The sequence below is a fragment of the Callithrix jacchus genome, chromosome 17 (genome assembly GCF_049354715.1).
Source record: "Callithrix jacchus isolate 240 chromosome 17, calJac240_pri, whole genome shotgun sequence".
In the NCBI taxonomy this organism is placed as follows: Eukaryota; Metazoa; Chordata; class Mammalia; order Primates; family Cebidae; genus Callithrix; species Callithrix jacchus.
Window position 1 is genome coordinate 1,035,256 of NC_133518.1, and position 14,379 is coordinate 1,049,634.

Consider the following 14,379-nt stretch of genomic DNA (forward strand, 5'->3'; position numbering starts at 1 on the left):
CTAAAAACCTTGAAAAAAAGGTTAGATGAAATGCTAATGAGAATAAGCAGCTTAGAGAAGAACACAAATGACTTGATGGAGCTGAAAAACACGGTACAGGAGCTTGCGAAGCATACACAAGTTTTAATAGCTGAATCAGCCAAACAGAAGAAAGGATATGAGAGACTAAAGATCAACTCAATGAAATAAAATGAGAAGGAGAGAGAAAAGAGTGAAAAGGAAGGAACAAAGTCTGGAGGAAATAGGTGATTATGTTAAAAGACCTAAGATGTGCTTGATTGGTGTGCCTGAAGGTGATGGGGAGAATGAATCCAAACTGGGAAAACACTCTTCAGAATATTATCCAGGAGAAATTTCCCAACCTAACAAGGCAGGCCAACATTCAAATACAGAAAATACAGAGAACACCACAAAGATACTTCTCAAGAAGAGCAACCCCAAAGCACATAATCATCTAATTTACCAGGGTCAAAATGAAGGAAATAATGCTAAAGACAGCCAGAAGGAAAGGTCAGGTTACAAACAAAGGGAAGCCCATCAGACTCACAGCAGATCTCTTGCCAGAAACCCTACAGCCAGAAGAGAGCGGGGGCTAATACTCAACATCCTTAAAGAAATGAACTTTCAATCCAGAATTTCATATCCAGCTAAATTAAGCTTCATAAGAGTAAGAAAAACAAAATCCTTTGCAGACAAGCAATTATTGAGAGATTTCATCACCACCAGACCTGCCTTATGAGAACTTCTGAAGGAAGCACTAAACACGAAAAGGAAAAACCAGTACCAACCATTGCAAAAATGTATCAAGCGGTAAAGACCAATGATGCAGTGAAGAAATTGAATCAACTAATGGGCAGAACAAACAGCCAGTAAGAGAAATGACAGGATCAGATTCACACATAACAATATTAATGCTAAATGTAAACAGACTAAGTAAATGCCCCAATCAAAAGACAAGACTGGCAAGTTGTATTAAAAGTCAAGACCCATCAATGTGCTGTATTCAGGATACCCATTTCACAAGCAAAGACACACAAATACTCAAACAAACAAAAGATAGGAATGGAAGAAGATTTACCAAGCAAATGGAGAGAAAAAAAAAATAAAAGCAAGGGTTGCAATCTTAGTCTGCGATAAAATGGATATTAAACCAACAAAGATCAAAAGAGACAAAGAAGGGCATTACTTAAGGGTAAAAGGATCAATACAACAAGAAGAGCTAACTATTCTGAATACATATTCACCCAATACAGGAGCACCCATATACATAAATCAAGTTCTTAACAACCTAGAAAGAGACTTACACTTCCACACAATAACAGTGGGAGACTTTAACACTCCATTGTCAATATTAGACAGATCAATGAGATAGAAAATCAACAAGGATATCCTGGACTTGAATGCAGACCTGGACAAAGCAGCCCTAATAGACAACTACAGAACTCTCCACCTGAAATCCTCAGAATATACATTCTTCTCAGCACCACATCACACTTACTCTAAAATTGACCACATAATTGAAAGTAAATCACTCCTCAGCAAACATAAAAGAACAGAAATCATAACAAACAGTCTCACGTAAGTGAAACCAAATGAGAAATCAGGATTAAGAAACTCACTCAAAACTGCACAACGTCATGGAAACTGAACAACTGGTTTCTGAATGTCAACTGAATAAACAATGAAATGAAGCCAGAAGTAAAGATGTTCTAAGAAGCCAAGGACAATGAAGACACAATGTACAATAATCTCTGGGACACATTTAAAGCAATGTCTAGAGGGAAATTTGTAGCAATAAATGCCCACACGAGGAGCCAGGAAAGATCTAAAATCGACATCCTATCATTAAGATTGAAAGAGCTAGAGGAGCAAGATAAAAAAAAACTCAAAAGCTAGCAGAAGACAAGAAATAAGTAAGATCAGAGCAGGACTGAAGGAGACAGGGACACAAGAAACCCTTCAAAAAACAATAAATCCAGGAGCTGGTTCATTTAAAAGATCAACAAAATACGCAGACCACTAGCCAGATTAATAAAAAGAAAAGGGGAAGAATCAAACAGATGCAATAAAAAAGATCAAGGAGATATCACCACAGAAACCATCATTCTCAGCAAACTGACACAAGAACAGAAAATCAGACACCACATGTTCTTACTCTTGGATGGGTGATGAACAATGAGAACACAAGTACACAGAGAGGGGATCATCACACACTGGGGTCTGTTGGTGGTGGCCAAGGGTAAGACAGTGGGGGGTTGGGGAGCTGGGGAGGGATAACTTGGAGAATAATGCCAGATATAGGTGACAGAGAGAAAAATAGCAAACCACATTGCCATGTATGTACTTATGCAACAATCTTGCATGTTATTCACATGTACCCCAAAACCTAAAATGCAATAAAAAATATATATATGTATGTATGTATGTGTGTGTGTATATATGTGTATATATATATATTTTATATATACATATGTATATATAAAATAAACTTTATCAGTAGACTGGACCAAGCAAAAGAAAAAATTTCAGAACTCAAAATTTTGGTCTTTCAAACTAACCTAGTCAGACAAAATTAAACAAAAAAGAATTTTACAAAATGAACAAAGTCTTTGAAAAATATGAGATTATGTAAAGCAACTAAACCTATGAATTATTGGCATTCCTGGGAGAGCAGGAGAAAAAGTAAACAATGTAGAAAACACATTTAAGGAAATAATTTGAGAAATGTTTTCTAACCTTGCTACAGAGGTGCTCATCCAGATATAAGAAACACAGAGAATACCTGCAAGTTACTACACAAAATAAACACAATGAAGGCATAAAGTCACCAAACTCTCCAATAACAACATTAAAAATAAAATTACAAAGGCTATAGAGAAGAAGGTCAGATCACAAAGAGAACCCCATTAGACTAACAGGGGACTTCTCAGCAATAACTTTATAAGCTAGGATAGATTGGGGACCCAATTTCAGCATTCTAAAAGAAACCAATCTTTAACAGGATATGAAAAGATATCCAGTATTTGACAGAATAAGAAATACTTCGTTAGAATCTTCAATTCTAACCAAGTTCTAAATGTTCTAAACAAGAAGCTCTAAACATGGAAAGAAACAAACAAAAGCCTGCTACCACAAAAAACACACTTAGGTAAAGTGCCCACACAGACTACAATAAACCCACACAACAGAAACTACGAAGCAATAAGCTGACAACTTTTTGATAGGATAAAAATCTCACATATCAATATTTACCTTGAATGTAAATCGTCTAAATACTACACTCATTAAAAAGAACAGAGTTGCAAATTGGTTAAAAAAAATTCAAGATGCAGCTGGGCAAGGTAGCTCACACCTGCAATCCCAGCATTTTGAGAGGCTGAGGCAGGTGGATCACTTGATGCCAGGAGTTAAAGATCAGCTTGCTCAACGTGGCAAAACCCTGTCACTGCTAAAAATACATAAAAGTTAGCCATATGTTGCAGTGGCACATGCCTGTAATCCCAGTTACTTGGAAGGTTGAGGCATGAGAATTGCTTGAGCCAGGGAGGGAGAGGCTGCAGCAAGCTGAGTTTACACCACTGCACTTCAGCCTGGATGCCAGAAATAGACCCTGTCTCAAAAACAAACAAACCACAAAACAAGGTGCACTTATTGCTGTCCTTAAGATACTTATCTCATGTGTAATGACACTATTAGATCAAAATAAAGGGTTAGAGAAAGATGTATCATGCAGATAAAGAAAAGCAAAGGTCGCTGTTCTTAGAGCAGGTAAAGCAGAATTTAACATCTGTAAAAACAAAGAAGGGAATGACATAGTGACAAAGGATCCAACTCAGTTTAAGACTAACTATTCTAAATATATATGCACCCAATATTGGAGCACATAGATTTTTAAAACAACTACTTTTAGACCTCTGAGATTTTAAATAGCCACACAATAATAGTAAGTAACTTTAATACCCCAGTGACATATTAGACACATTATTGAAGCAGAAAACTAATTTTAAACTCTGCATTTAAATTTAGTGCTTGACAAATTGGACCTACAAAACACTTCACTCATCAATTACAGAGCACACATTGGGATATGTGCAGATGAGTATACTGGCCAAAGCAATTTACAGATTCAGTGCTTTTCCTATCAAACTACTAGTGCCATTCTTTACAGAATAGAAAAAAAATCTAAAATTTGGAGACATTATATCACATAACTTCAAACTATAGTAGAAGACTAAAGTAATCCAAACAACATGGTGCTGGTAGAAAAACAAACAGACCAATGAAACAGAATAGAGAGCAAGGAACTACAGCCACATGCCTGAAACCACCTCGTTGTTAATACAGTTGACCAATGTAAGGAAGGGGGAAACGACTTTTTATTTAATAAATAATACAAGGATAACTGGCTAGTCATATGCAAAAGAATATAACAGACTCCCCATATTTTACCACATACAAAGATTAACTTAAGATGGATTAAAGAGTTAAATGTAAAATCTCAAGCTATAAAAAACCTTAAAAAACTTAAAAAATACCCTTCTTGATAATAATAATTTATGTCTAAGTCCTCTAAAGCAATTGCAATTTAACCAAGATTTGACACGTGGGATTTAATTAAAATTAAAAGCCTCTGCACAGTAAGAGAAACTATCAAGGGAGTAAACAGATAACCCACAGAATAAGAGAAAAGATTTACAAACTAGGCATCTGACATCTATTATTCAGATTCTATAAGGAACTTAAACAAATCAACAAGCAAGCAGCAAGTGACTTTATTAAAAAGTGGGCAATGGACTTGAAGAGATACTTCTCAAAAGAAGACATGGATACAAGCACTCAAAAAGGATACGTAAAAGTGCTCATTATCATTAGTTATTAGAGAAATGCAAACCCGAACCAAAATGAAATACCATTTCACAACAGTCAGAATGGCTTTTGTTGAAAAGTCAAAAGGAAAACACATATGGGTGAGGCTGTAGAGAAAAGAGAAAACGTATGCATTTTCTGAGGGAATGTAAATTAGTTCAGCCGCTGTGGGAAGCAGGCTGCGGGATTTCTTAAAGAACTGAGAGTTGAACTACCATTTAACCCAGTAATTCCATTAATGGGTACATACTCAAAAGAAAATAAATATCCGACAAAAAAAACAACAACAACAACAGATGTAGCTATATTTTTATCACAGCAGTGTTCACGATAGCAAAGACATAGACTTAATCCAGGTGCCCATCAGTGGTGTTCTGGATAAAGACCCATGGAATACTATACAGCCATTAAAAAACAAAAATTATGCCATTTAAAGCAACATGAGGGCATTGACCTCAGCAAACTGATGCAAAAACAGAAAACCAAATACAGCATGTTCTCACCCATAAGTGAAAGCTAAATGCTGGGTACATATGGCTATAATACAAAGAGTGGGGAGGGGCCAGGCACAGTGGCTCATGCCTGTAATTCCAGCACTTTGGGAGGCTGAGGCAGGTAAATCACCTGAGGTCAGGAGTTCGAGACCAACCTGACCAACATGGTAAAATACTGCCTCTACTGAAACACAAAAATTAGCTGGGCATGGTGGCTGGTGCCTGTTATCCCAGCTACTCAGGATGCTGAGTCAGGAGAATCCCTTGAACCCAGGAGGTGGAGATTGCAGTAAGCCAAAATCACACCACGTCACTCCAGCCTGGGCGACAGAGCAAAACTCCATCTCAGAAACAAACAAACAAACAAAAAAACAAAAACCAGAAAAAAACAAGAGAGAGGAGGGAGGAAATACAGATTGATAAAAACTGTCAATAGGTTAGTGTACTCTCTACCTTGGTAATGAATTTATTTATACTCCAATTCACAGTATCATACAGATAAGTGAACATAAATAATGCTACATAACTTTATTAGAAATTTTGACTAATAACCATATAAATAGCATTTTTTTTAATTTCTTTTTTTTTGAGAGAAGGAAAGAAAAAAAAATAAGTAAAGGAGAGGAAGAAAGAGGAAGAGAAAGAGGGAGAGTAAATGGAAATATTGCTTTATTTTGAAAAAAATTGGGTATTAATAATGGCCAATCAATGTTTCATTTAAACTAATGGGTAGGTGTGATGTGGTATTGACAAGAATGTATATTTTGTGTATTTGAAGTGGAGAGCTCTATGAATATTTATTAAGTTTACTTGTTCTGGATCTGAGTTTGAGTCCTTGATATCCTTGTTAATTTTCTGTCTCATTGAATCTAAGTCTCCTATCTGGGTGAAGTTAGGATCGTTAGCTCTTGTTGTTGCATTGATCCTTTTACCACTATATCTTTGTTGCTTTAAAATCTATTTTATCCGATACAAGAATTGCAACTCCTGCTTTTTATTTATTTTTGCTCTCCATTTGCTTGGTAAATCTTTCTCCATCCCTTTGTTTTGAGTCTTTGTGTATCCTTGCATGTGAAACAGGTCTGGATGTAACATGCCGTTGGGTTTTGGCTGTGTCTTTTGATTGGGAATTCAGTCAATTTAAATTTAGGGTTACTGCCATTTGATGTTGACTGGCTGTTTTATCCATTTGTTGGTGTAAATTCTTCTTTATGTTGGTGCTCTTTACTTTTTGGTGTATTTTTAGAAAGGCTAATACTGGTTGTTTCTTTCTGTGTGTAATGCTTCTTTCAGAAGCTCTTGTAAAGCAGGCCTGGTGGTAATAAAATCTTGCTTGTTCATAAAAGATTTTATTTTTCCTTCAGTTGTGAAGCTTAGTTTGGCTGGATATGAAATTCTGGGCTGAAGGTTCTGTTCTTTGAGGATGTTGAATATTGGCCCCCACTCTCTTCTGGCCTGTAGAGTTTCTGCCGAGAGATCTGCTGTAAGTCTGATAGGCTTGCCTTTGTGGGTAATCTGACCTTTCTCTCTGGCTGCCCTTAGTATCCTCTCCTTCGTTTCAACCCTGGTGAATCTAACGATTATGTGCCTTGGGGTTGCTCTTCTTGAGGAGTATCTTTGTGGTGTTCTCTGTATTATCTGGGGTTGAATGTTGACCTGCTTTGCTAGTTTAGGAAAATTTTCCTGAATAATATCCTGAGGGGTATTTTCCAGCTTGGATTCATTCTCTCCGTCGCATTCAGGTACACCTATCAAACGTAAATTTGGGTCTTTTCACATAGTCCCACATTTCTTGGAGACTTTGCTCATTCTTTTTTATCCTTTTTTATCTAATCTTTTCTTCACGTTTTATTTCATTAAGTTGGACTTTGACCTCTGATATCCTTTCTTCTGCTTGAACAATTCGAGTGTTTAAACCTGTGCAAACTTCTCGGAGTTCCTGTATTTTATTCTTCAGTTCCATTAATTCACTCATACTCCTCTCTAAGTTGTCTATTCTCAATAGGATTTCATCAAACCTTTTTTCAAAGTTCCTAGTTTCTTTACGTTGGGCTACAACATGTTCTTTTAACTCACTGACGTTTGTTATTATCCATTCCTTGAAGAGTGATTCTGTCATCAGGAGGCGGTCGTTCTCCATCAAGCCTTGTTCCATTGTTGATGTGGAACTGTGATCATCTTTAGAGGGAGAGGCGTTCTGACTTTGAGTATTCTCAGCTTTTTTACGCTGGTTTCTTCCCGTCATTGTAAATTTATCCTCCTGTCGTCTTTGAAATTACCAACTTTCAGATTAGGTCTCTTGAGTGGACGTCCAGGTTGTTAGTTCCCAGGGCCAGAGCAGCAGCGTTAAAACTGATGGTGCTTTTCTGCCCAGGATTCTCCTGTCGGGCTTCCTTCTTGTTTCCATAGTAGGTGACTCTGCCTTCCCGGGGCTCCAAACCTTGGTCGGAAGGGGAACCGGTCCCGTTTACTCTGCACCAAGCGCTGCCGCGTTGAGGTGCCGGCGGAACCGCTGCGCCAACCACGAGAGTCGCACTGGCGACTTGTGTGTTTCCACCACTGGGGGATCTTCTGCTCCGTGAGCGACCAGACTTTGTCTGAAAGTGTGGCGTCCTCTAGTTCTCCGCGCCTTCCCTGAGAGCTGCAATACCGGGATGTTAGTGATCGGCCATCTTGGATCGTTCTCAATAAAAGCATTTTGACCAGTAATTTCAGATCAGCCAGTAATTGATTTTACAATATCAAATAAAAGTATATTAGGCCGGGTGCGGTGGCTCACACCTGTAATCCCAGCACTTTGGGAGGCTGAGGTAGGTGGATCACGATGTCAAGAAATCGAGACCATCCTGGTCAACATGGTGAAACCCTGTCTCTATTAAAAATAAAAAAATTAGCTGGGCATGGTGGCGCATGCCTGTAATCTCAGCTACTCAGGAGGCTGAGGCAGGAGAATTGCCTGAACCCAAAAGGTGGAGGTTGCGGTGAGCCGAGATCACGCCATTGCACTCCAGCCTGGGTAACAAGAGCGAAACTCCGTCACAAAAAAAAAAAAAAAAAGAAAGTACATTAAATGAGAAGATTTGAATGCCACTGAATTTATTCAGCAGACATTCATCAGGTTATACTATTAAGAACTATAATGTAATAAGAGCAAATATCAATTAAAGTACAACTAGGGTTCAGAGTACTCACCATTATACAAAAATAACCTATCAGAACTAATGAACTAATGTAGTGAAGTTGCAGAATACAATATTGTTATATAAAAATCTATATAGTAAAATAATGTAACTGTAAAAGAAAACATTTCATTTACAAAAGCATTAAAAAGAATCGAATAATTAGGAATAAATTGAACGGAGAAAGTGAAAGATTTGTATACTAAAAACTGTAAAATATTGATGAAGAGGACACAAAATAAATAAATAAAAAAATAAAATTAATTTAAAATTAGTTAAAGACTTAAAGATAAGAATTAAAATGATGAATCTTCTAAAAGAAAACGCAAGAGAAAAACTCTTTGACTGTATTTTGGTGATGATTTTTTAAATTTGACATGAAAAGCACAGGCCAAAATAGCAAACATAATGTAGTGAGACTACATCAAATTATAAAGTTTTGCACAAAATAAAAGAAAACATTCAACAAGATAAAAAGGCATATTATGGAATAAGGGAAAATATTTGTAAACCATGTATTCAATAAGGAGTCAATATTCGAAATATACTAGAAAGTCATACTACTCAATCTCACCCTCTCAAAAAAAGGAAACAAAGCAAAAGCCAATTACTGGAATAATAATTGGGCAAGTGATCTAAATTGCCTTTTTTTAAAGGACATAAAAATGACAAGCAGAAATATAAAAATATGGTCAAAATTATTACTCATCAGAAAAATGAAAATCAAAACTACAATGAGCTTTTAGAATTCAAGCTTGTTAGAATACATATTACCAACAAGACACGGTACCTCATGCCTGTAATCCCAGCACTTTGGGAGGCCAAGGACAGGAGTTCAAGACCAGCCTGGTCAAGATGGTTAAACCCTGTCTCTACTAAAAATACAAAAATTAACTGGGTGAGGTCGCGGGTGCCTCTAATTCCTGCTACTTGGGAGGCTGAGGCAGAGAATCTCTTGAACCTGGGAGATGGAGGTTGTAGTGAGCTGAGATAGAGCCACTGTACTCCAACCTGGGTGACAGTGAGACTATTTCTCAAAAAAATACAAAAAAAAAAAAATAATAACATATACTACCAAAGTGTCAAAAGACGAAAGTGCTAGTGAGAATGCACAGAGAAGAGAATATTTGTACACTGTTGGTGAGCATGTAAACTGATACAGTCCTTATGGAAAAAACAGTGTAAGTGTTTCTGAAATATTTAAAAGTACAACTACCATCAGTCTCAGTTCTAGGTATATATCCAAAGGTCATAAATAGTATCTCAAAAAGTATTTCTATTGATTTGATATTGAAACAACCTGTATTTATCAACAGATGAATGTATAAACTATTTATATATATATAAAGTTGTTTTTGCAAGATGGTGAAATAAAAATGAAGATGTGAAAGACATACCTTGAAAGTATCAAATCGTGGTGGACATTGAACTGAAGAACCACATATTTTTTGGCACCAGCAAATTCAAAAATATTTTAGTGTTATAAAAATGCGATTTCACATGCTTTATTGAGACCAGATAGCAAATTCTTGAACAATTTAATTGGTAAGATAAAATTAATATTTAGAAAAAATTTATTGCTTTCTTGTTAAAGATGAATGACACTGCCATTCAAACTGTTACAGAAAATTGATTATTCTTTTCTCAGGTCTGATTGGCATCAAAGGACTGGCAGTGGCATAGACATTGACAACAAACCTTTTGACCAAGAAGATGACAGGGACAAATACCCATAACAGAACTGAGGGTGAAGAGACAATAAAGTTCAGTGAGTCCATAACCACAAAGACATTCATCAGCAGCAGGAAGGTCTGAGTGGCCCTTTTTTTCAGGGGAAGAACTTGAGGAGAGGCTGGCATTGTGAAGACACTGGGATTGCTTCTGACATCTAAATTAAAAAAATACCATGTGTGCACCTGAGAGCAGCATAATTACTAAAGAGAGACATCCCTGAATAAGGACAGAGTGAGAAACAATCCCTCCCTGATGAAGTTCATGGGAGACACTGCATAGTGTTTACCGACATTCAGTAGATCTGGCTGGGTTATATTGGAATAATCTATAGTGTAAATAGTCATGTCACTCTGAAAGGCAAACTGAGGAACCAAAGAAAGAAAAATGGTAGAATATTGTCATTTTTGAATTTATGTTTAAATCTCATCAACCAGACAGTGTTGGGGCTGAAGATGATGGACTGAAGCACACTCAGGATGCAGACAGTGCAAGTGGAGAGGCTCCTTATCACCGTGCACATGTAAAACAGAACCTGACAGGTGAAGTTATTCAGAAAATTTAGTGACTCAAACATATCTGAAAACAAAAATTTATGCCTCGCCTAACAAATGTTTTTTTCAGGACATTTGTTCAAAATGAGTAACATTATCATCTTTACATTTCAACAATGTATTCTTACTTAATCCTAACTCATATACATTTTCAATTATGTATATTCTGCAAGTTTTTAAACAAAATTATACATATAATCAACACATTTACAATTATGCACTTTATTGATATTTCTGATGAATCTTAGCTTCCCTTTATACAAATCAAAGCCTATGATTCTGTGTTTTCTCACTTTATATTCAGTAACCAAAACAGTGACAGGAATATTAAATAAAATGGTATTTGTAAATTACATTGACTGTATTTTATGCAAGTGGGAAAAAAGTCATTAAAACAATTTTTAAATATATCCAGGGTAGTTTTTCTCTGAATCTGTCACTTTGATACAATTTACTTTTTATTTCTTTATGATTTTTGACACTTGTATAATTTTTTAAGTAGTGTATTAGCAATTTTGATTTCATCTAAAACTGCATTTTTTCTTTGCAACAAATTTTAATGTATTCCCAGTATGTGGAAATTATAATTTGAATATTTTTTCTTGAGGGAAGGGTATTTTTCTACTTACCCAAACCAATTTTACATGTGCAAAAATTATACCTTCAGTATCCATCACTAAATTAGAAAAAGTGGATATTGAAGAAGTTTTCAACATTGGTAATAAGGCTTCAATTTATTCATTAAGTGATGGTGAATAGAACAAAATAATTCTGAATGAATATCATAGTTAATAGTGAAGATGGGACTCTTCAAGATGGCGGAGTAGGAGAAGCTCGGGGTTGCAGCAGCTCTGGGTTGCAGCTCTCAGTGAAGGCTCAGAGGGTGAGTTCAAGCTGCATTTTCAGACGGATCTTTGTTGCCCAAAGAATGGGGAGATTCCCAGGTGGAGGAAAGTCACGGAGCACTGCTGCGGCTGTTTTGGCCAGCGCTGCTGTTTTGGCCAGTGCAGCAGTGCAGTGGCACTCCACACAAGGCGCACCAGTCTGGATGCCCTGTTAAACTGGCAATCTGAGATTTGGGAGGGCAGATTAGCATATCCATCTGATTGAACGGGACTTGGACAGTGACCCAGACCAGGAGATTCCTGGGAGGCAACATTTGAGCCCGCGCAGTGGGTCGCTGCACAGGAAATTGCATGGATCCTGGTCTGCAATCAGCAGGCGACTGAAATACCTGGGAGTCAACCTTTCAATTTTTGAAAGGGAAAAAGAGGGGCCCTGAGGCAGCGAGCCAGCTGACCAGGCTCGGCAGGTCCCACCCTGACAGGGACAAGCAAAGCGGCGATTCCATACACCCAGGGTTGAGAGTTTCACTGCAGATGCAACTGAGTCTGGGACAACGCAGCTCAGTGGGGGAGGGGCGTCCCCCATTTCCGAGGCAATCCGCCCCTACGGAAGTATACTCCCATTGCTGATGCAGCCTGCCATTGCTGAGGCAACCCGCCATAATGAGAGACTCTGCCAATACACAGGCAACAGAGCAGAGCACATGACAGCAGGCAGAGCCCTCAGCGACAGGGTGAAGCCCACAGCAACAGAGCAGAGCCCACCACAGTAGGGGGAAGCCAACGCCAACAGGGTGGAGCCTCGGCAGGCAAATAGTGACTATACTGCCCCCTAGCTGGGCAGAAAAGTGCAACGGATACTCATAAAGTAAGCCCTAACGCCCCAAGACAGAGCATCTGAGAAAAAAAAAGAGTTTTATGAGTTCTGCTGCAGCAGACTTAAAAGTATCTGCCGAACAGTCCTCAATGAACAACAATGCTCACAGCTCAGCACTTGAGCTCCTATAAAGTACAGACAGTCTCCTCAAGCAGCTCCCTGACCCCTGAGTATCCAGAGTCACCTCAAAAAGGACTGATCAGACTGACATTTGGTGGGCATCATTCTGGGACAAAGATAGCAGCAGAAGAAACTGGTAGCATCCCTCACTGTTCCACAGCTGCTACAGGTGTATCCCAGACAAGCAGGGCCTGAAGGGGACCTCAGCAGTCGAACAGCAGAGGGGTTAGACTGTTAGAAGGAAAACCAAGCAATAGAAATACTTCACCATTAACAATCTGGGCGTCCACTCAGAGAACCAACCAAAAAGTCAGCAACTACTCAGATCACAGGAGAATAAACCCACAAAGTTGGGAAGAAACCAGCGCAAAAAGGAAGAAAACAGAAACCAAAACACCTCGCCTCCTACAAAAAAACAAAAACTCCTCACCAGAAAGGGAACAAAGCTAAACAGAGAATCAGGGTGATGAAATGACGGAATCAGCCTTCAGAAGGTGGATAATGAGAAACCTCTGTGACCTAAAAGAGCATGTTCTAAATCAATGCAAAGAAACTAAGAACCTTGAAAAAATATTTGAAAAAAGATTTGAGGAAATAATAACAAGAATGGACAACATAGAGAGGAATATCAATGAATTGAAGGGGCTGAAAAACATAACATGAGAACTTCGCAAAGCATGCACAAGTTTCAACAGCTGAATTGACCAAGCAGAAGAAAGAATATCAAAAATCGAAGATCAACTCAATGAAATAAAATGAGAAACCAAGATTAAAGAAAAAAACGCAAAAAGAAATAAACAAAGTCTCCAAGAAATGTGGGATTATGTGAAGAGACCTAACCTACATTTGACAGGTGTGCCAGAATGTGACAAAGAGAATGAATTCAAGCTGGAAAATACTCTTCAGGATAGTATCCAGGGAAATTTCCCCAACCTAGCAAGCCAGGCCAAAACTCAAGTCCAGGAAATACAGAAAACACCACAAAGATATTCCGCAAGAAGAGCAACCCCAAGGTACATAATCGTCAGATTCAACAGGGTTGAAATGAAGGAGAAAATACTAAGGGCAGCCAGAGAGAAAGGTCGGGTCACGCACAAAGAGAAGCCCATCAGACTCACAGCAGATCTCTCGGCAGAAACTCTACAAGCCAGAAGAGAGTGGGGGCCAATATTCAACATCCTTAAAAAAAAGAACTTTCAAGCAGAATTTCATATCCAGCCAAACTGAGCTTCATAAGTGAAGAAAAAATAAAATTCTTTGCAAACAAGCAAGTACTCAGAGAATTTGTCACCACCAGGCCTGCTTTACAAAAGCTCCTGAAAGAGGCAGTACACATAAAAAGGAACAAGTACCAGCCATCCCAAAAACATACCAAATGCTAAAGAGCATTAAAAAAAAGAATAATCTGCACCAACTAATGAAAAAAACAGCCAGCTAGCATCAAAATGGCAGTATCAAATTCACACATAAAAATATTAACCATAAATGGAAATGGACTAAATGCACCGATCAGAAGACACAGACTGGTAAATTGGATAAAAAACCAAAACCAATCGGTATGCTGTATCCAGGAAACCCATCTCACATGCAAGGACACACAAAGGCTCAAAATAAAGGGACGGAAGAAGAATTACCAAGCAAATGGAGAGCAAAAAAAAAAAAAAAAAAAAAAAAAAAAAAAAAAAAAAAAGCAGGTGTTGCAATTCTCATCTC